This window comes from Onychostruthus taczanowskii, unplaced genomic scaffold (genome assembly GCF_017590055.1).
Source record: "Onychostruthus taczanowskii isolate IOZ18803 unplaced genomic scaffold, ASM1759005v1 scaffold2, whole genome shotgun sequence".
NCBI lineage: Eukaryota > Metazoa > Chordata > Aves > Passeriformes > Passeridae > Onychostruthus > Onychostruthus taczanowskii.
The window spans coordinates 513452-538516 of record NW_024499239.1 but is presented as its reverse complement, the minus strand read 5'-3'; positions in this window follow the sequence as shown (position 1 = coordinate 538516).

Genomic DNA, 25065 nt, shown 5'->3' with positions numbered 1-25065 from the left:
GGGAGCTGATTGGGCTGAAAACCCTCCCTACCAAAAGCTTGCTACACAAGCATGCAGGTGAGAGAGAAGGCAAGAGCTTGCTAAACAGCACGTCTTTCTAAAATCCCACAAATACGGAAGAAACAAACAAGAAAACCACTAGTTTGCTTTAAAGACTAGATGGCCTAGAATTTTAATAAGTTGCCACACACATTTTGTGTTTGGAATGATTCTGGGAAGGAAACCCATGGCTCTTAATATCAGAACTTTCTTTGACCTTAAGCAAAACATTTTCATTTCAAATTATTTATTCTTCCATCAAGGTGCCTAACTGGAGAGTTTAGCAAGGAACAAATGCAGAACTTTTAACTTGCTTATCAGCTCAGCAATATGGTAAAAAAAGTGCACCTTAATCATATGAAAAATTCTTCTGGCTCATAAAAATTTTACAGGATTACTTGAAAATTTACTCCTTTTCCGTCAAAAGCAGCTGCAATTTTTTTCAAATTTTATCATAGGGAATTAAAATATCCTGAGAATTGTGTTAATATTATGAACTTCTAGTGCCAAGAGTATATAATTTTGTAATATCTTTATATATTTATAGATTTATCATATGGAGAAATGCCAAAGCTAAAAGAGATTAAAAAAAATAATAGTCTAATGTCTGTCAGTAGACTGATAGGGTATGTAATTATGAGTACCTGTGAATGGGATTTAAGACACACTAGAAGCCAGTTTCCCTTCAATTATGTTGTTCTTGATGCCCATGTAGGTCAGGCACCCAGATGGGCACAGGTGATTTCAACTGAGGAAGTTTCAGCATTAAGAACTGGGTGTAGCTGTGAAATACAGAGTGATATAAGTTATGCAGACAGTAAAAGTGTTTGTATAAAGTATTCTTTGACAGGAAAAAATCATGGGCAACAGAAAACTGAATGTATTTTTAAAAAACCTTTTCTTGCCTTATACCTTCCTGCTATTTTTACCCTTCCAAATGATCACAATTCTGTTTCTTAGAGAATAATTTCCATGTAGCTGTGATTGTTGCCATATTAAAATCTCTTGTCATAAAAGCATTCCTTGCTTAGTGGGTTACTTAAATATCATTCATTGACTAATTGCCAGAAGGAGAAGGGGAAAACATAATAGCAGCAAACCTCCATTGCTCTGTTAACCTTTAATGAAGAGGTTTATTGATGGAGAAACTGATTACATGTGGAAAGTCAGAAAGGTTTTGGCTTGTTCATTAGTAATTTTCCACACTTTTGTCTGCAAAGTCAGGAAAGAAGAGTCTGAAGTGAATCTGTAGGTAAATGCAATCAGTTTGCAAATGTCTTACTGGTTGACTTTTGATAATACAGTATTTTCTTTATTTATGTCCAAAACTCTGATATGGTTTGTCTTTAATTTGATGAATCGGCAGAGACTTGCAGATGAAGGAAATGATGTACATACTGCAAACAGTGCTGCAGAATCTCTTCTAGGACTGTAATAGAGCAATACTCTTTAAAAATCAGGGTAAGAAAGAAAGGTAATTTGAATCCTAAAATAGATCAGAAGTTTTATCTACTCTAGGAATTGCCCTCACTTACCTCTACTTTGGTTCATGTCTTGAGGCATTTGAGTTGTATTCCTTTCTGATGAAAGTAGACTAGGAGGTTTGCTCCATGACCTCACAAGTACTCACCTGTGAGTGAGTATTCAGTCAGTCAGATTAATTCTACTCCCAAGTAAAGATTCCTCAAAATGCATATATGGATGATAGGTCCCCAACAACAACTTGCTCTGTTGTATAAATGCATTCAGACTATGCTGCTTACGAAGGAATAGATCCTGTGCAGTAACAATATATTATACAATACTGAGATATCACTTGCTCATGGCCTAGATTTATGCCCACAAAAAAGTGCATTGATTCATTGTCCAGCTGGGCTACCTTTACTGCAATCATAATTTTTTTATTGTGTGGTAGATTTGTATCATATGTTGCTGTTTGGGTGAATGGGCCTAGAAATCCTTGCTGCACTGAGATCATTATGGTGAAAGATAGGTTGGAAGGCAATTCAAATAAACTTTGGAGCAAATAAGACTGCACCAGTCTCTTTCCATTCTGTTTTTTTTTAATCCCATCAACAAAATTCTAAATTCATTCAACTGTGCAAAATGGGAATTTCCAAGGCACAAGAGTACTGAGTTCTAGAAAACGATCAGATGATGTAACGCTGACATTTTATTTTGGGGACCAATTGTGCAGATTTTCATTCACTCTGTAAGTTTGTCAGTCTGAGAAAAATAGTTTCTCGTATAGGAAACAGAATGATATATCATAGAAGATGTTTAATGTGAATTCCTTCTTTGCTCAGTGTAAGTCTTACCTGAACTTCTACATATTTGAGAGGTTGTCTACTTACTTGGCAACTTTTTCACTCTAGTAGATGGACATGGAGGCACAATAATGTTAACACATACAGTTATTCAGAAATCTTTAAGGGGATACTAGAATTGTGTGTCTTGGAAATTGTCCTTCCTTGTTCCCATAAACTGGATATATGTATACCTCCAAAGAGAAAGAAAATACCTGAAGAAAAAGGATACACTGAAAATAGACTCTGCCTCAGACAGATTTATTGGATGGGATTTCATTCACAAGCAGAACAAATAGGTTAATTTATTTTTATCCGTAAGTCAGCTAACTGCATGTGAAGTAGGTAATCTAAGTTGAAAGAGACAAAAAAATAGTGTTAATTAGATTTTTAAAGGCTATCTCACCCCAGCTGAACTTCTAAACAGAGTTTGTTAAACTTTGAATGAAGCAATACATGTCCTTTGAGGTTTACAAACAATTAGACTGCCAGATACACAACTAGTGAGATGAAATGAACCCTATTAATGATCATATCAGTTGGTAATTCATAGTTATATACAGTTCTATTTTTTCCCAATATTTGTAGCCATAAAATTAACTAAGAGGTTAAGGAATTAAAATAACAGGGAGCTGACATAGTGAAGTGATTCCAAACTCATGAGTTCAAACATTTCTTGATTAGTTTTCCTTGACAATTACTAACTATGAGATTTTGAGAGATACAGTATCAACATTTTTTTGAAGGACAAGTTGATTATATCTTGATATTTTGTCTCTGAAGTCCTTTTTTACTTTCCAAATGATGCAAAAGGCAATTGAATGCTTTTTGAATAACTAATTTTAGAATTAAGCAGTCAGCTTCACCTTTCTCTCTCTTTTAAGAAGACAAAGTTTTCTTCTTAGAATCATGGTCTTACAGCTCAGTGCTACAATTATTTGCTGGTCTCAAAGGCTTTGAAGTGGTGATGTTACAGCAGAAACATAGGGCTTTTTTTGGCATTTCATGTAGGGGTTTTCCATGTGACTGCAAGGCACACACACACACACACACACACACAGAGTATCTGAGTGTGGTAGGAAAAGAGAAAGAATGTGTGTGAGAGAGTGGGTAAGAGACATACACTTTCCTATGTGAGTGAAGTGAGGATAATTATATCTGTCCTTTTGTGCTGAATAGATTCAAGATCCATGGTGTCAGTTTTGGACCTACTTTTTGTCCTTCCTTTCCTCTTTTCTTCTACTTCTCTCTTTCTCTATCTTGCTACATGCAAACCCCATATATACACAAACCACTTAAATGGATTGTCATGGAATCTTGCATTTAAATGTTTTGCCAAAATAGGATTTTAAAATAGAAGCTCTTTTTAGGGCACCAGGGCAAAGAATAAAAGATTGTTAATCTTGGCCTGAGTAGGGGAGGGGTGGATGGCTTCTTCTAGCAACAGTCAGAAGAAATAAATTCCACACAGAATGGAACTAATCTGAAAAAAATCTGAAATTATTTAAGTAACATTAGTTTGAATTTTACTATCTTGTTCTTAAAATATAAGTTATATATACGTTCATAAGTCTGCCCTTTTGTTGTTGTTGTTGTTGGATTATTGCATGGCATAGGGATGTAATTGGATTTTTTCCCTCTACCTTGTCTATTACTCCCTTCTGGAGGAGCTGATATTCCTTATCCTGTTACTCACTGAAAATGAAAAAAAACCAAACTTCACAATACTGCTGTATTCTGAGACAAATGTTACGTTTTCTGTTCTCCAGTGCTGTGCAAAGAATGTGTCTGAAGCATCTAGCCTTTGCCTTGGACTTGGTTTTAGAGTGTTCTGCTAGAAAGGTATTGCGGGGGCAAAGGTCTCACTCATTGCATTATAAAGATGCTACCAACACAGCTACCCTTAAATACATTGGGGGTGTACAGTTTGTCTCAGTTTTGCGCCACTTGGTTGAAGAGTTCATTGAAAAAAGTTAGGTAAGGATGAAGGCAATATCTTCTGGTTATGGAGTGTTCACGGAAGAGGCTGTGTTTGGGGATGATTGAATCACCGGATTTTTTCCTAATGCTGGGGTCTGTACCTCTTTCTTGCATGTAAAGTAGTAAAACTGAGTAAAACTGAGCTTGGGTTTTTCATGTATTATCACTATGTCCACAGAATATGTAGAAACAATAATTTTTAGGCAATAAAGGTATTGCAAAAAACTGTTACAAATACTGCAAAATTCAGAAACTGTCAGGATGAAAATTTATTGACATTAGACTCCAATGCAAACATAAAATAACATCTCTATATTTAAATTTACAATGGCTAATGAAAACTGCAAACTATATAAGTGTGATTGTTGTACCTTCCATGAACTCCATTAACTGCTTCCATGAAGATAATTGAAATAGTTTTCTCCTAATGAAAAGGTGGAAAAAATGATTCCACAAACGTTTAGAAAGATCTCATTTTTCAGAAAGATATCATGTTACAATGACGGGATGTTTTTATTTGAGCATTTTAAATGCTTTCATAAAATGCTTTCATTGGCAACATTTGCATTTTTGTTTACATTCATTTGCCTCTTTTTTTTTTTTTTTGGCTTTAGAAACAGAGTAGATTACATTTCTTTCAAATTTAGCTATCAAGAAATTTAATTGAGTAGTAGAAGCTTTGTACTCAAGCAATTCATAAACTAGATACTCCATCTAAAATGGGTGTGAAGAGTATAATTAGTTGTGTCAATAAGTGATATCAAGATTCTCTGAAAAATGCAGTGAGAATATCACAGAAGTAAACAGAAGATTTTACTCCCCTCACTTGTCAGTTGAGTACCTTCATGAGTATTGACTAATTTAAACTAGAGCGTTTCTTTTACCCCTGAAATAAGCAAAGTAAAACAAGCAATCATAAGATGAATTTAGCTGGTTATCCTTTTGACAGGTGATGTGCTGAAAAAGTTGTGCACCTTGTGTACCTGAAGTACATTTTTCTATCCGTCAAGTGCTTGCTGTCATGTGATGCTTACTTATCTGTGAATGAAAAATTTGTTACTGCAAATGTATTTCAGAATATGAATCTTTAAACTACAGTGCACATTGCTCAGGATATGTCAGAGCTGAAACCATTCCAATCAAAAAGCCTCATGGTGCTTCTTATCTGTATTTGCTGAACATATTTAAGCAGGCTGCTAAAAAATAGCTTTGGGGAGATGGATTGTGTATGTTTTTCAGAACATAAAAAATAAACAAGGGTACAGCAGACATATACTGCACAGAAATCTACCTCCTTTTTCTGCCTTTTCTCATTACTGTCAGAACCTGAGACTTGAACAGTCATTCCACTTTACAATTACTGACAATTTCTCAGAGAAATCAAAACTTAGAAGCATTTATTTTCAACCTCCTTCCTATTTACAAACAGATTGAATTTTTAAAAGAAATATAGAAGTTTGGGGTTTTTTTTAAGACAGCAGTTTAAAATTGCTTTTACAAAATTATTTTTCTACAACAATGGAATAAGAGTTATATAAACATTGTCCACAGGAAGGACCAGCAACAGAGAATGTAAAATGCTTCTTTGAGATGGGCCATCCTTGGAAGGGTGATATATGGAAATGTTTCAGAAATTCGAACATGAATAATTTTCTGAAAATCAGATGTGTCATACTGTATCTCAAAAATCCATAAATAACAGCAACTTTGTTCAGGACACCTTCTTGTGAATTTATATGTTTTTTTAAATAAATAAATTTCTATATTTCTATTTCTCTATTTTCTAAAGAAAATAGCTTTCAAATATGAAAATTAACATGGATATAGCCAAAGGCAATATAAAGCTACCTGTGCTCCTGTTAAGACCCTTATCCCCAAACCATCCTTCTATTATAATAAGAAAATGAAACTAACTGTCCAAAAGAAAAAGGCTGCATTTGTCAGTAATTAAACTAATATTGCACAGAACATTTGATTATTTAAAGATGGACCAGAAGGTTATTTTTGGAGAGAAGGGAGAAAAGGGGAGAAAAACTGACTTTGTTTTAAATATTTCATCTATGAAGAAAGGGAAGACTAATCTGAAAAAGCATAATGGAAAAAGTGGGTGCTGCAATTAAGTTTATTCAGGTGGAAATGGCATTCCTGTAGTTCAAAACCAGAAGTAATGACTCCTCTATTCAGATTACCAAGGACAAAATAAATTAGGGGTTTTTTGCTTAGTCGTCAGAGCAATGGAGCACTGTGTTACGACACAGTGCAGATCTGATCCTAAAAGGGTTTATGCAAAAATGATACAAAACTGCTCTTCTAAGGAGCAGAGAAGACACTTCTTCAGTACTGCCCCAAGCCTTCTGTCAAATTGTTCCTTTATCATATGATTTAGAGTCTGTGCCATGGTTTAGTTGAGGGTATGGGTTGGACTTGATGATCTTGATGGTCTCTCCCAACCTAGGGATTCTGTGTGATTCTGTCTGATTCTGTCTGATTCTGTACGTGATTTACACACGAAAAGTATGCTGCGAATTTATCTTTAAGTTGGGGGCTCAAATTAACAAGACACTTGCTGTATCAGACTGAATGCTGTGTTGAAACAAGAATAAATGTTGTGTTATAGCCAATTTCAGGCACAGTGGGGTTGCTGCAGGGTGTAGGGATGAGGCATTTTCTTATGAGTTTCCTAGCTGGAAACAGACTCAGTGGAATTGTCTTCCTGTGACTGAGAGGTTGTGTAGGTGGGCAGTTCTTCAATGAGTCTTCTGGCATGAGCTTATCAACACTCTGGCAACACCTGAAATGTCCACTCAGGGAGTCTCTTTCTTTATTCCATTGTCAACTTTACTCCTTCCATCACTGACAGATCTGTTGCCAGATTAAATTTAGCATACTTCCAGCTGTTAGCCTGAGATTTTTCCATGTAGTATTAAAAATACGGATTAGGTATTTCACATGTAATTTACTTCAAATATTTTAGTATTTTCTTTAATAATTTACCAAAGAAACCCTAAATAATAAGAACCTATATGAGCAAGGCCCATAAGGAAAGAAAAAATAGGCAGTTAACAAAATCTGAATCACCAGATCACTACAAGAATCACCATATATACAAGACGAACACTGAACAAGCAAGTCTTTCAACCACAGCATGTATTCAAAGACCCTCATTCTAGTGAAATTCATATGTTTAACCCAATCCTTTTTGAAATATATGTAGTCCAAATAAACATCTCTAAATTCCAAACTTCTCTAAAACTAGTCTCACTTTCCTTTATGGCATACACAGAAGCAAAGTCCTAGCAGTTCTTCAAACAAGATTCTCATGTTGAAACATGTTCTATTAATGTGAGCTTGGGTTTTTGCTGTTCCCTCTTCCTTCTTGTATTGTTGAATCTTGGAACCAGAGGGGAAAAAAAAAAGAAAAAAGAAGAAAGGAGGTAGCATGGTTGTGGTTTTCTCAATTACTCTATGTTAGATTCCTATTTCATAATGATTCTTATTTAATGTCATATGGATATACCCTTCTGTTTCCTTTACATTAATAGGTGATGATTTCCTCACCCAGTCTAGAGGGTTTGACTGTCTGACCCTTGTTTTCATTGTGATATAAGCAAAAAGCATTATTTTGATTTCTTGTGATTCTATTGAACAAATGATGCTGTTTCACTCCTTCAGGTATGCATGCCTTCAGAGCCTTCTGTGATGCCAGAGAATGGCAGACCTGATTTTCATCAGAGGCAAGAAGGCAGTTATGCAGATGATTAATGATCCCCTGCTGCAGGAATACCATCCGCTGGTGGATGCACTCTGCTAACTAACTTCAGATTTCTCTGGCAGCATGATCTATAGCAAGTCAGCATTTGTATTCTGTATGCAACTCTCACTTTATATTCAGTCTGAAAGTAAAAGGTGGCTTGTTCATAGCCTTAGTCTTTAGTTCTATTATATGTTCAGAGAAATTAGAAGAATTTCCTTGCTTTGGGTAAAACAGAGGTTCTCTGTCCTTCTCATAACTTAGCTTTTACTCTGCATTGTACCATTTAATTTTTTACCACTTTGAATGCAATTGTTTCACTTTTGTTTCACTTTTGTCATATAAGTCCTTTGTTATTTCTGCCTCCACTCTTCTTCTATTTGCACTGCCAAAAATATATGCAAACATGGTTTGAGACCTTAACTCAAGAGTTTTAGCTAGTTCTTATACTACATCCACTGCATTTCTGCTGCATTTTAATTGAGGAAAGTAAGATTTTTCTTTTCAGTCAGGAAACTGAAAATATAGTAAAGACAATAAAGAATAAAAACTATTTTGTCAAAAACGCCAACAATACTAATTTTAAATAGTCAGATCTGAACTACTCAACTAGTAGATTCTCACTGCACATTTCCTCACTCTCCTTTTGTCTTAGTTTAGGAAATTTTTGTGTAATCATTGCATTCAAAATTTAGATAATAAACTTACCTGTTAAAAGACAATGAAATAAAACTTGCACAATTTCTGATAAGGAGGTTTTTGGTTAAGCACAAGCCTAGATGCTTTCCTTCTGTAATAAGGTTAGACCTTGACTGTGTCTGCCTGTCTGCTTCCTTTGACAATTTTTTTTTTCTTGTCCTAAAACTGTAATACTTCAATAGTCACAAATTATTCTAACAATTAAAACAAACCCAAAGTTTATGTGGTTTTAAGGAACATGTAAGTTTCAACAAAGTTACTGTGCATATTTTTTCTTAGCTCTGGGGTGGAAAGGACAGTTCATATCATCACAGAAAAGGGAATGTGAGCAGGGTATGAGAACAGAATAGAGAGTATGAGAGTACAAGAACAGTCTTGGTACTCACCAGTGCTGGTTTTGGCTGGGGTAGAGTTAATTTTCTCTACAGTATCTAGGGTGGGTGTATGTTTTGAATTGTGCTGAAAACAGAGTAAATAACACAGGGATGATTTCATTACTGCTGAGCAGCCTGTACACAGAGTCAGGGCCTTTTCTGCTTCTTGCGCTTGCCAGGGAGGAGGCTGGGAGTGCACAAGAAATTGAGAGGGAAGGCAGCAGAGACAGCGGATCCCAAAGGACTTAAGCAATATTCTATACAATATGGTATCGTGCTCAGCATATAAAGCTGGAGGAAGAAGAAGGAAGGGGGCTGCATTCAGAGTGATGCTGTTCTGTCTTCCCAAGTCACTGTTAAGTGTGATGGAGGCCTGCGTGACTGGGGATGACTGAACACCTGCCTGCCCATGGATTAATATTTTGCTTTGCTTGTGCATGAAGCTTTTATTGGATATATTAATTCATCTTAGTTCATGAGTTTTCTCTCTCTTACCCTTCCAATTGTCTCCCCCATCCCATTAGAGGGGAGGGAGTGAGAGGATGTCTGGTGCTTAATTTCCTGCTGGGGTTAAACCACAATATCACCTATATTATGCAAGACACAAGTTTTAACCCAACAGCAACAGTTTTAGACAACATGACTTTATCATGGATTTTCTATACCCTCTGAGGTTAGGCTGGGTTCATGGTCCTTTACTGCATAAGCCTTTCTTTGCAGCTCAAAAGACCCTGAGAAAGTTTAGGAAAAAGGACGATAAAGAGCACTGTGAATTGAGAAAACAATTTTCTCTTTGATCTCAAACTTCTTTACTTACACAAGATTTATCTTTGTAGTCTTTTTAAGATGATTGTTAGCAGTGTCCAAAGAAGAGGAGAGTAGTTTTGTTATTATCTTTTTATTTAGGAAATATAAAATAGTGATGCAGATAATAGTGAGTTGTGTATTTCCCTAGGGGTGAATCAAACATGGCATTGGGAAAATACTTTCAGTAGAGAAATGGATGGATTTTATATTTTAGTCAGAGGTCTTATGCAGTAAATGTGGAAAACCCCATGGCATAAAATGGACTTAAAGCAGGAAGAACACTGTTTTGAGAATGTGTTTTAGGCAGGTGGCAGGTTGAGAAAACAGAGGCTGGTGAGGACTTGGTCATTACATACTAGAGCCAGGAGTTTCAGCAGTTATTACAAGCTGAAAGTCACACTGAAGAAGTTTGTGAGGAAAGACAATTTTCGGAGGCAGAAACAAATATGCTTACTGACCGTTGGCATGAAAATTGTGGTCTGCTTTCTTTTTATATCTTAGCAGAAGTCAGGCTGGTTTTCACTTGAATATTCACAGGCTGGTTATCACAAAATATTCACACTTGAATTGTGAATATTTTGTGATAACAAGTTTATTCAGGCCTACTTCTTCAGGCTCTTTCCATTTCATACTTTTTTTTTCCTTTCTGAACCTGGAATAGAAAAGACAGTAACAGCTGCCAATGTAAGGTTCTAAACAACTGAGATTTTAACATTTAACTCACATTCCAATGTATTTGAATGTTCCTGGCATGCTCAATTTTTGTTGAATCTTGTGACAGAAATTTTTTTCATAATGGCTGTTGGAATGAGATTAAAATGGCAGGAAAAATAGCAAGACTTTGCATTGTGAATTAAGTGAAATGAATATATTTACAGCTGCTCACCCATACACAACAATCTAGAAATTTTGCAGAAATGTTTCCCTTATGGCATTTGCAGGATCCTCCCCCACAAAAAGCATCCACTGGACATGGTGTTTTGTGAGTAGACTTCAAATTCTTCTAACATTTATGCAGAATTCAGAAGTAACCAGGGGGCCTTGGGATAACCTTATTTGAGATACCTTGTATGTGAAAATTACAAATGGCTGTTTGGCGTAGGGCTTTTGAGAAGGCTTTTAAAGAAGGCATAAAAATTAAAGAGAAATTCCTTTCAAAGGAAGGCATGCTCAATGCTAAACAGACACTCCACATGCCAACAGTTGTAAGAATGCCAAAAATACAGGAATTGCATAGTATAAATGTCTCTGCATGAAAGAAAGAAATAAATTACAAGAAGATAAATATTAATTTTTGTCCTTGTGCTGTATGCAATAGGGAGAGAAGGAGGTGGAGCACGAGCATTGTTGTTTTCCCAGGTGTGTGTCAGGACTGCACAAGGACCAAGAATTGAAGAGTTACAGCAAATTGTTCAGACTTCTGGCCTCACTTCTGGTTAACACGGTAGAGATGAGTGTGATTGGCATGCCTGGAGAGAGGTGGTCTCAAGTATCATTTTGAACTGTCAGCAAGGACTAAACTCTTCTTTCTCGTCTTTAGCCTTAACATCTGTCACTAGACGGGAACAAGCTGACATTTATGTAGCACTGCTTTCCTGCTAATGCAGCTGCAAGCTTTGCTGCGCCCCCTTTGCAGCTCAGTCTTCTTTATCTTGTGCTTATACAAGCAATACTCAGCACCTCTGATGTGTAGGATTAAACCCTTAAAGCCAGCAGATTATATTTGTAAAACATAACTTCTGCAAAGCAGGGTGTTTGGTCTGTGGTAAGCTTATCCCACCGTCTTTAGTTAATTCACATGTATCCACATAGGAACTTTTAGATTAATATGTCTGTAGGGGTTATCTTTAGAGATATGAGCAAGCAGCTCAACCTCACATCTTCTGTGTTTCAGCACAATTAATTGTGAGTGACAGCCAGAGTGAGAATTACAGTGCACATGCTCAACACTTCATCCAAAGCAGAAGAAAGCACAAAGTAGCAAAGGACACAGGAGAAATTCCCGGCATGTTAGCTAAGCAATAGTGTCAAAGTTGAAATATCACTTCTGACCTCTCTTCATTATTTGTACTGTTATTATGTAGCAATGGCAGACATGCCTGAAGCTCTCGAACTTCAAGTGCCTAGATAACTTTTTTTTTTTTTTCAGTAATTGTATCTTTAAATTTAATGTGGGGTTTTTTTTTTTTTTTTTTTTTTTGAGGAGTTGGTCTCCAGTCAGGTATATTGAGTGGCTCTACCAATGAAGGTTATTCCTAAGTAATATATTGCCTTGAGAAAGAAATAAAATAGAAAAAAATAAAAACCCTTAGAGTCTGGAAAGCTTTAGTTATGATGTGAATACAACTGGTCTTGTGTCCTGCCCAAACCCCAATTAAGCATTCTGAGGGCCTTTATGGTGTTTATTATCTGCATTTTATCTTCAAGCTAAATTGAGATAGAGCAGTAGTTTTTTTTTTAAACAGAAAATTTAAAAAGGGGAAGATCCTAGAGAGACTGTTTTAAAGATGTATTAAGTTGCACATGAATGGTAGGGATATTTACTCAGTGATTTATATCTGACATGCTTCCTGAAGCTAATATTCAGCAGGTATCTTGTTTGCATTTGAAAAAATGACACAATGTAAGGTCGTGTGTAAGTCCTATGTCAACAGCAATTATTTATAACTAGGTTAGGGTGTTAAAAATGTGTAAGGAGACTTCCATATACCTTTTAAGGGAAGTTAACTTAAAAATCCAAATAGTCTGATTTGCATGCATACTAAATTCGAAAAAATATTAATTTACAAAAACATCAATTTTCCCTGTTTGAAATCTTGACAAGAGAATTAAAATCTTGTTAACTATTCTGATTAGTTCATTTAAGAAGAGTTGCAAACATTTCTAAATAATTTGTATATCATATACAGTAGAAAAAAATGATAAATATTTCAGTGTGTCTACTTTATTGTGTAGGGGCAACTGTTCTTTTTAGACTTTTTGCCTGTATGACATTCCATTGCTAAACACATGTGCAGAAAATGGCTAAGAGTTATTTTACAGATGATCACTGATACTCATGGTGAATTTCAGAAAAGTCTCCAGATCTATTTTTTATCATTATTCTTTTGTCTGGTTGGCATATGCATGCAAAAAGGCTTCTCATAAACAATAAACTGTTGCTTCAGGACTGCAATTTGCATTAAAAAAAAATAAAATCTCTTTACACATTCCTTTTCAGAAAGATCCAATTTATTTGCTCCTGGTTGGCATCTTTCACCAACACTTTCCCTTCCCTTTCACAGTCTGTGTGGCAGAGTTGAGCTCTCCTCTGTTTTCCCCCCTCAGCTGTCTCAGAACTGTCCACTGTCATACATCCACTGTCTTACACTGCTCTCTTTTTCACCTGTCTCATTTCTGCTCTTGAAGGTTTTGCTCTCTAATTTCTCCCTGTATTTAGCTTAAAACTTACAGTCTCTGTAAATTATGTGTGGCCCAGAATGTTGTTATAGGAACATAATATACTCTGTAAATGCTTCTGCTGTATCAATCAACATGTCATCATGAGTAATGTTTGATGTAATCTTCTCTTATTTTTCACTATTGTTCCCTGTACTTAGGTTTTCTATTAACTGATTTAGCTGTACTTTCACTTCCTTCTTTAATTATACTCTCAAGAAAAAAGGTGTACCAAAAAATATCCAAAATATTTTTGGATAGAAGAAAGAAGAGAAGAAAGCAGAATTAATACTTGGGGAATATTTTTATCATTTAAAATCTTTTAGAATCTTAAAAATATCACCACGAGATTAATTTTGAAATACTGATCTTCTTGTAATATTTTAGTTAGTGAGACTAGGAAAGCTGTCTACAAAGAAAAAAAAGTCATTAAGGAAACTCACTGAATATTACGTCATATTCATATTATATGATACTTAATTCTGGAGATAGAATGACACAGATGTCTCAATCAGTTATGTCTGCATTTCTTTATTAAAAAAAATTCAAAGCAGCAGATGGGTGAGACTCACTGTTTTTGAAACTGTGAGCAAGAAGTGATGTATTGAAATGGTTTCTGGCTTGGTTTGATAGCAGCTCTGTGATTTAGTGTCTGATCCTGCATTCTGACCTCAAGCAAAACCCTGTTCATGCCAGTGGGAGTCTTATTTCTCTAGGAACAGCAGTATCTGATTCTTCACTATATGGTAAAAATACTGTGGTATTCTGGATCTATAAATGTTAACACTTAATATTTGTACATTTCAGAGCAGGTCCGTGCCTATATTTGCTGGAAAAGGTGACTGTTCAAAAAATCTGTATTTTTGCACTTGCTGTTATAAGGAAACAATAGATTTTTACAGTCTAGCTAAACAAATTCTGGAATGGGAAAATAAATAAATAAATAAATAAAACACTCCTCTTCATTGCACTATACATTGCACCATACAGGCCCTGCTGTATGGTCACATTCATGGCAATTTCAGAGGAAGACGAGAGATGTCTGCTCTGACACACCATCTTTCTGCATTCTTCCTGCCTCCCTTTGCTCATTTCAGCTCTGCTGAACAAATTTTAGGATTCTTGCCTTCCATCTTTATCTCACCCATGTCTAGCTCTGAAATGTATATTAACATTTGTCATGGTTCAAATTTGTTGTTTTTATCATAAAAACTGTTGGGGTGTCCCTAGGCACAAGATTAAGATTATAAAATATTTAGTTCATTAAAACTCTCACCAGGAAAACAAGAAAAAAACCCAAAATAACCAAAAAGGAGATATTGACACCTCATTCTGCTGATGATCAATATATGGAATTTTGTGAATTTTCTTTATTTTCTTTACAGTTTATAAGACAGCTGTGATATAATCTCAGTCTGCATTGATTGCACATTTTCACAAAAAGAATAAACCCTTCCCCTTAGTTTTTATCTCCCAGTGCATGGTTAGGTAAATGGTCACAGCATGACTGAGATCCACAGTGATCTGCCCAAAGAACAAATTTAGATTACATTTAAAAAAAAAAAAAACAAAAAAAAAACCAAAAAAACCTAAGTTGTTTGGCTTCTATTCCTTGGGTAAGGATCTATTTTCTTCCTGCATTCTTTGGTACAATATTTTGGCTCAGAGATTCTGGATAAATCTGTTGACTTTGGGCTTCCTATTTTGCCCACCTTACACAGGCAGTTTACTTATATGTGGTTGCATAATTGATTTAACATCATTAAATTGTAAATGTTAAATAGATGTCTAGATGTTTGAGTGAAAACTGATTAGTTTGGCTCTTTTCTATGAGGCTAACTCACAGAAGAAAGTCTCACAATGTCCTAGAATTACTGACTAAACTAAAGAAGGCCAAAGAGACAGTGATGTTCATGGCCTGGGACAGTCAGGGAGACAAACATCTTGTGTAGATTTTGTTACTATTATTGGATATTCCATCCTAAAGAAACAATAAAAATCCTAAAAGTACAGCAAAGGTTAAGGAAAAATATTTTTGCTTTATTTAATTTATCAGACTAACGTTTATATATCAAGTTCTTTATTTCTGTCACAAATAAGAAGGTAGAAATAAATAAACTATGAAAGAAAATCAATTTTAAAATCAAACAATTTATATCAGGGATAGAAAAGAGTCAGCAAATGGTGGATTAAAGATATATACTGTAAATACAGCATTATTGTCAATAATTATAAAAATACAATAAATACAATGTTTTATGAAAGATACAAAATGAGGGATGCTCAAAAGAGCATATCTTCATTTCTTTGCTCCTACTACCAATGTACTCAGACACACACAGGCACACAAGCTCACAGACACACGCAGAGAAATCAACTTTTGCTTTGTTCATATATGGAGACAAAATGGATTAAAAAGCCCTAGAAACTGAGGTGCTTATTCAGCTGCTTTAATACAGCCAGAGGCCCTGCTAGCATGTAGCTTTGTACATGGATATAAATTCACCTTCCAGCCATTTTCCATACAGAGATTTACAAATAACAATGCTTCTGTCATCAGAGTGTGAGTTCTGATACAACACATGTACACACTGATGATTAAAACGCTATTCCATTTTAGTTCTCGTATTTTTCAATTACTTTTTCAAGGCTGCAATTTAAAACCATGTGATGTTGAACAAAAGTTTTGCAAACTAACAACCTTTTGCCTTCTTTTACACTTTCCTGAGAATATTTCTTTACATTCATTGCTTTCAAATAATAAGCTGTATGAATTCATTGAAATAGGAAAGACTTTAGAAATAAAAATGTATATTACACAAAATATATGTGAGGATGTTATAGAAGATAATTAGGTAAAGACAATGCACTTTCTTGTGGACCTTCACATGAATTTTATTTTTTTTTATTAAAAGACAATGCACTTTGAATTCTCTAAACCCTTACTTTGTATAATACAGCAGCATACAATACAGGAGTGCTTCATTCTTCCACGGGTACAGGCAGAGCAGAACAGCCTACTTTGGTTTCTATACATAGCCACTTTCTTTCCATTGACTAGTTGTTTATGGCCAGGAGTGGCAGTGTAACCTCCCCCAGTCCACACTGGGATCTGAGAAATCCTTGTTAGGTTTTGGCCTTGATGAACAGCACCTGGGCTGGGCTCCTCTTGAGCTTACCAGAAACTGTCTGCTCCAAGGAACTAAGGCTGTCTAATGAACTCCTGTTTTTTAATGAAGAGCCTTGGAAACTTATTTTTCTCTCCTGAATAACAACCCAAGTGGAAAAACATTTTTATCTCATCAAAATTTTAAATAAAGTTACCTACCTAAATTGTAGCCAGGATGAAAAATTACTGTGACTAAAGCCCACTCTTTTACAACGGAATAAAAACCTTTGAGCCCTCCTGGACGTGCTAGGCTGCAAACAGCAAGCTCACTCTGAATGGGCACCTCTCAGAGCCAGCAAACCCTCAGGTTTGCTGTACTTGGAGGACCGACATCAAACACCACTGATGGAGCCTGGACTGATACCCCCACTCCTCAAGACTCAACTCTTTGCTGTTGAGAAGATGCAAAAGCATCCAGTGTGAGTAAGTCACTGAATTTGAGGGGAATTTTTCACAGATGTGTCTTGTACATGTTCCTTACATCTGTGTGCATGCAAGTGTGATTACTCTACAGCAAATGAGTGTTGCCCTCCTAGATTCTTAAGTATTTTAGATTTATTATTAAGTTAGGCTATGAGATACTGTTTTGCTTAGTAAATTCTATATGACTATTTTGTTAAACTGTGTAACATAAGCTATTGATTAAGTGTTAGTGCTGTTGAAGCTTTAGGCCCAAACAGTTAGCCAAGTCCGGAGCCCAGTTTAGCAAGGGGAGGGTCTTTCTTATTCCTTTTTATCCTTACCTTCCCATCCCATTCTCCTTCCTCCTTCCCCCAACCTCCACACGGGTTGACTTTTGGTTTAGATTGATTGATTTTAGATTTTAGGCTGTGTTTCCTTTGTGTACCTTAAGTATCTCTTAAGTAGGAGAGAGAACATTTTCAATGAACTTTGTAATGCATTCACTTTTAAATTAAACCTGGCTTTTCTGATACCTTTGAGGTGACTCTTTAAGTGACCTTAAAACACTCATTTGTGACACCACAGAGGATGGAATGTATGAGAATATTCTTCAAATATAATGGAATACATATAATCGAAGATTGTGACTTGTGTGCATACAAAAAAAAACATGTACAACACTCCTATGGGATAATGTAAGGAACAAGTACTATTGTGTGACAAAAAAATTGTATAGTTTAGCCAAAGATGTATGGGAAAAGTTGCATATTTCCTAAATGACCAGCTCGAGGCTGATTATGTGTTTTCCTGAAAATCTTTCATCGATATTTGGTTCCAGGATGCTGATGAAAAATTTAAAATGAAAATGGCTCCTTTTGTGTCTACAAGGTATTTATTATGGTAGTTCCTCTGTTCTGTTGCTAATGTGGATCACATATACTTCTTGTAAATTGTACACTTGCTGTAGTTGCTCTTGGCTTTGCCCTGGGGCATGAGGCATGGAATGGGTTTGAAGTAGCGCGCTGTAACAGTGACTAATAGCAGTATACATCCTCTGATCTCTAAAAAAAGACAGTTAGTTAGTTCTCTTGTAGCTAAACACATTCCCCAAAGCAAAGGAGGTTTTTGCAGAGTTGATCAATATCATGCATAACTATTACAACAAAACTGGTCATACACAGCTACCAGTAATAAAAGATACTGTGAATCAAAAAATAAAAATCAAGACAGAATAATATGTTTTTTCACACCCATTAGAGACAGTTATAGTAGCAGTTTCAACAAAATCTTATGAATGGCTTGCTATTTATAGAAACTCAACACATTTCTGTGCTAAAAAATGAAAAAAAAAAAAAAGCTGCAATAGTTTGAACAGAAGTTTTCCTTTCCTCTACATATAGGTATTTAAATTACTAAGTTCTGTTATGGACCATGGATTCCCTCCATCTTCCTATTTGATTAAAAACTTTCTTCTGTAAGCATTTAGCTGACACCACTTAGATAAGTTTTACAGGGCTTATCTTTACATTGCAGTGGATTTCAAGAAAATAAGGAAAAAGGAGGTGTTGAGTGGAGGGCTTTGAATTGAAATATGTTTCTTTTCAGACAGAGACTAATCACTGTACAGCTGTCTACCCTATCTACATATCTATCTATTTATACACAAACAGTCACCACCTACCCCTTTGTGTTAATATACATACGTGTGTGTATATATATATATACACACACACACACCTCAATCTCAGCTCAGTTTAAATGTACTTGGATCCACCATGATTTGAAAGACAATTTTTTGCACTTGAATATAATTGTTTTTTCACTTCATTCATGAGACAATATCTATACATAGAAATTTTCCCCACAGATATCTGTAGAGAGAGACTCAAGCCACCTTCAGCTCCTTGGATTTTACTGTTCCCCAAATCATCATCACTTCTATTCATCTCTCCTTATTTCCTTGGCCTGACTTCACATCCTTCACATGTGAGGCAGCATGTATTTACTTTTTCTGCCAGAGAGCATCATCAGTCTCTTATTCTTAGACTGGGTCTTCCCACAAGTGCCCATGATGTGTTCAAAGGGACTCAACATCTGATATTCTGCACTTCAGAAATCTTTGGCAATGACTGCATTCTTAAAATTAAAAAAATCCTTTTTGTCAACTATGTGAAGACAGTGCTTCTACTTACAATAGAAGTAATTTTTCATGCTTTTTCTGTGTGTGTGTGTGTGCCTCTCTCTCTTTGCATGTGAACAAGAGAGATGGAGGGGATGCGTAAGTCAATCACTCGGTGTCCAAGTATGTCATAGTGACTGTAAGCAGATATTGGAGAACATACGACAAAATAGAAGCCTGGTAGAACTTCCTCCTTGACTTACAATTTGTATTATCATATGTAACAGATCATGAAAACCTTTATTCTGTGAATGTCTCCAAATATTTTCTGAGTCTACTTATGGTTCAGGCCTCCATAATTTCCCCCAGAGATCAGAGAGTTCAGTAATACCTTATTTGCTTCATGAACAGTACCTCCTCTTTGTTTTAAACTAGTGACAATAATTTTTGACTAAAATTTGAAAAATTATTAATAATTATTCCCTTTAATCTTTTCATATGGTTGTTAATTTAGTTGATTTTTGTCCATCACCATAATTGAAGATTTAAGAGTACAGTAGATTTAAAAGAGTAACAGTGCTTCTCTTTGGTCATTGTTCCTTTTTAGCTTTTGCTGGCATCCATTTCCTCTTCACCATCACATCATAGGCAGACACTTTCAATTAAGAATTCATGATCTCTTTCTTGAATTCAGTCCTCTCTCCTTTCTATCCTCACCAATTACTGTTTTGAATGTAATTGGTTCTGTATCCTTAGCCTCTTCACCACGATTTCCCTTTGTGCTTCCTGCAGTACCTACAAACACTCTTACTGGTATTAAAAATCTCTGTTTCCTCAAAGCTCTCTAGACTCTTCTAAATTCTCATCCTTCTCAATCTAATGTTCTTAGTTAATCATAGCCTACTACTGGCAACCTATTTTCATGAATTAATGCTGTCCTACTTCTTCAGTTCATGCTTCTTTACCATCTTACTCACTTACTGTCTTAACATCCTGTGAATTTCTGTCTCTGCCTTGAAACTCATTCTAATCCTCTCTATGGGAACTAAATTCTAAGACTTTCCTTTACCTACCACAAGATCCTGGTAGCCTTGTACAGAAGAGGCTCTTACATGAAGAATATTATCTCCATGGGCTCTGTCCACAAAATTTCCCCTTAATCATCTGCTGTATTTGGCCTTGTCCATTTGTACTTCAAAATAATTTATAGGCCTGTGCTTGGCCTAATCCACAGTCTCAGTGTATATTACTTACCACATGACCTCTTCACATTTCTGTGAAACTGTCTGAGAAAACCCTATGTAACCCTATGTGAGAAAACTACGCTATGTAACAAAGACAGTACTATTAAAAATCTGTAATGCACAAGCTGTCTTGGTAATTTAACTTAAGTACTTGTTCTTTATCTTCAAAAGTGCACATCTTTCTTAGGCTGATATCTTAAATTTTAATATTTACTTCTAGATTGCTTTTATGGTGAATCTAACAGATACTTATAGGCAGTTCAATAGAACATGAAAGCAGCACACAATTCATATGTGTGTCATAAAGTCATGTTTGTCAGTGTGATGTGTTTAAAATAACGCTTTTCAGTGGAAAACCAGATACATAGGGGAATGTATGCGTGAGGTCTTTTAGTAATAAAAAATATCATTGTAGTGTGCAGAATTTAGTATGCAGTTCATAAGTAAGCACAAACTTGTTTTTCCCCATGAAATATAAAATAGCCTTAAAAAAACTTAAATAGCTTCCTTGGGTAACTTGAAATTTAAATGGAAGTTTTATCAAAGGGTTGGCAGAATATATTTTAAAATATCTTCTCAGAGACCTCAGGAAATTACTTTTTCTTATGGCTCTGATTAAATATTTCATGGCACTACATGCTTATTTATTTGTACTTGCTGTGTCAAGATAAAAAAAAAAATCAAACAAACAAGCTCCTCTTATGGTAGTAAATATACTTATTTTGAATATGGTCCCTGTCAAAATGAGAAGACCTGACCCAGGCAGACTGCTGAGTCTGCAGGGTGAATTGTCTCATGCTGAAAATGAACATGCAGGGGCATTCCTCACTGACAGCTTTGGGAGCTGGTTTGTTAATTTAACACTTGAAGAAACACATCGAAGACCACAGGCAATTTTTTGTACTGAAAATAAGAGGAAGCATGTCTAACTTTAGAGCTTCAAATTGGTAGAGAATCAACAGTAGATAATACAAGCTGTTGTCTTTCCTATCTTTAAAATTAATGACCCCTTCCTTTTTCTTGAATAGATGATGTAATATATCTTCCATGTGTGCATTTTTGATACTAGATCTCCTGTAATTAAACACTGATGAACAGTGTTTAATCTTGCCAAAGGCTTAGGTCCATTCTACCAGGCAGTGTGTGGCTACCACAGCTAGCATCCATTTTTTCACATGCTTTCTCTTCAAATTTTATTATTTATCTTGTGAGTCTGCTCCTTAACACTCTTAAATCTGGAGTTATTTTTTTCCTGTACGTTTAGTCATAACATAACAAAAATATTTTTGCATAAAAGAAAACTAGAATTCAAATCTTAATCTTCATATGTAGTGGAAAAAGGTCATGGTAGACTCTATGAAAATTCCATTAAAAATGAGCTCAAAGGGTCAAAATTTCTTCAGTTTTCTAAAATACGTAAGATTTACATGTTATGTTATTTCTGGTTGTTAGTCATTTTGCTATGATTTTGATCCTAAATATATTGGCTTCTATGTTGTACAGCCATATGCTGAAAGACAAACCACCTGAAAGATCTTTAAAACATTGCCTGATGCTACTGACATGCAAATAATTGTGTGCCTTTTTATAACCCCACATGAAATCACTTCTCATAACTGCCTCTGTTGGGACCAGCTCTGGCTCTGTGTTAGGGTAGATGGTATTACCAATTTCAGCTTCCCTCTATAAACTTCCTAAATCGTCAATAAGATACTAAGAGAAAGCAATTAACCACCCCTGCCAATTTTAACAGGAAACAATTTTTATTGACAAATCATAAATGTTTCATATTAAAAAATTTGCTATTTTTTTGGCTCTTGCAGCCTCCTGGAATTTTTTAAGGCATTCTCTGCCTGCTTTTAACTAGATGAGCAAGGGGTTTCTCCAATTGTTTGAAATTTGGGAAAATGAAAAAAAAAGTATAGAAATTGGTGGAAGAAAGAGAAATTTTGAATTCAAAACTTTTAAACAATATTAATTTCCAGCAAATGAATTTGGTCTTCATCCAGTGGAATTCACATACACCTCTACATTATTATCCATAAATTATGGTTTCTCTTCTAACTTCAATTTTTAGGCTCTTACTAATATTAATAAGATTTTCCCTCTTTTTTCCATTTCACAGAGGACAGTTAATGTTGGGTAAACCTTTGCAGCTGGCAATTAAAGAAAACAAATTTTATGAAATGGACTGTTAAGCCTCAAAATAAGGATAACAATAAAAGTATGAACAGTTTTATTAAACAATCTATTAAAAAAAAATCTTCTTCTTGTGCTTTGTGCTTATGTTCACCAAAGCAAAGCAATAGATCAGTGGACATAAAAAGGTGAGCAAGCCTTTAAAAATCAAAGTTAAGTGGAAAAAAAGATAATATTAAGTTGTTTTACTGAAGTTAATAAACCCTACATTCTGAGACAAATATCCTCAAGCCATTTGTTTAAACAAGCATTAAGTTTAGCATTGCTACACCATAACATGATACTCCAAATTAAACTTTTGCATCTCAAGTGACCTTTATTTGAGTTTTATAGTTCATAAATTCTTTACAATGGTGCTCTGTGGAGTAGTTTAATAAATCTTGATTGTGCTGTAAATGTTACAGCACATACTTAAAACGGCATCTCCAGTCCTAACAAACACAAGTGTGTGGAAATGATTCCCTTATTCCACATGGAGAATTTTGCTGCAGTATTCATGAAATATTGGAAAGCATTACAGTAATGAGGGGGAAAGTGCCAAAAGTAACCCCATCATACTGGAGAAGAAAAACATCGCTGATAAACATATTTATCAAAGTAGATGGAAATCATACTGATTTCTCATATACCAGTAGGAAAATCTTCTGCCACTTAGAGAGCTCCTAAAGTACTCCAGGATAGCTGGATACAGACAGGATTATGTTTTCCATTTCCTCTTTAAAGACTTGTTTCCTGGCACAGTATCACATACATAGAACTCTAAACTGTGTGGTTGGTTTCACTGGCCCTAGTACACTGGGTAAAGTGCACCTTGATAAGGAGTCTGCCTAATCTCATTTGTCTGTTTAACAGGATTTTAATTTCATGCAAAGTGTCATTAAATAATACACCGAAAGTACCCTGGTAATGTGTTAAACCACCTACTTTGATATTTATATTTTTTTTTGCTGCTGTATATGCTCCACCTTTTAATCCAGCTATTTATTCACTTATTGGCTTCTTAACATCTTTTCATATATTGTAGTTATGCCTGATAGAAAAATCATCAACTGTGAGCCATTATTTTGAGGCAGCCATGAAATTCTCTATCTTAACAACTTCCATCTACTTAAGAGTTAATTAATAAATGTATTTTCTCATTCATAGACATATAATTTAGTTTCTTGCATACATCTGAGAGCCTTTTCCAGTGTTCATAATTTTCACAATTTTTCTTTCTCGATCTCAGCTCAAACTTTTATCCTCACTGTATTTTTGTCTTTTCTTCCTTTTCTCCAGATGCAAGAACATGAAAAAAAATCATCTTTTCTTCCTCATATAGTCTGTTAAAGGTGTTTCTACTCAGATAAATTTAAGCGTTTGGAAGGAAAAGTTTTTAAACTTTGCTTTCTCTGTAGATGTTGCTATTGAAAATAAGCCAAGTTTGAAAAAAACCCCACATTTCCATGAACGTTAAATTATGGATTTTGAAGTCAGAACTCTAAGCTTTTACTTCTTTTAAGGATCTTATTCATAAAAAATGCACAAGTTAATGATGAATTAGTTAAAAGATAAGTACTGCCATGAATGTTCTGGTCCTTCCCTAAAATAAGCAAAATCTGCAAGATCTATAAAGCTCTCTCTGTTTCTTTAGGGATGAATAGTGTGACTTTGAGAAAGTGTCATTACTGATTAATTAATTTGCTCTTATTGAACAATACATATGGTGTTTGGTGATGAAATAAAGATAATATATCGGATAGAGAGATACAATCAAATCATAAATGTTAAGATCTGGTATAAATTATGATTACAGAAATCTGAAAGAAAAAGATTTTTATAAGTGATTCTGTAAGAAAATGTATAATGCCATATTAATGATTCTGAGATACAGACCCATTATTAGTACTAGAAATGTGGTTTTTTTTAGCAGTAGTTATATGTTGGTCCTCGAAGACTGTTTAGTAATGAATGAAAAATTCAAAATATGGTCTCTTTTTCCTAAGGAAAGAAAATATGTAGATGAAGGTATCTGAGCAATTTAAAGAAGACAGAGGTTAATAGTCTCTATAATTGCCAGAACCTGTGATGAGTACTTAAAGCAAACAATCAAGTTGCAATATAGGGTATCTATAAATTACACCATGGTATAAGGAGTGGGAGTTGTTCTACTACATTGCCTTGATGATATTGCCTATGATTACAGAATGTGATTTTTTTTCTATCTGTGTCTAACACTTTACATTTTCTGTAAACAGCTAAACACATCTGAAAGGTTTGTGGACAGCAGAACATGATGTTTAGTGAAGGTGAGACAATCAAACTATCCTTATTTTGTTTTCTAGATGTATTTATAGTTTTTTTAGGTCTCGTGGAAGGAATTTTTGAAAAATTTTGGTGTTGCACCTTTGATTTTAGGTTCTAACACATAAAATTTTTAAATATATCATCCTAAGAATTTAGTATATGATACATTATGATAATGACTGGTAATCCATTGGTCTCAAGTATTTGATTTATATTTTCTGAAACAAGGATTGTATTGGATTTGGAAGTTAG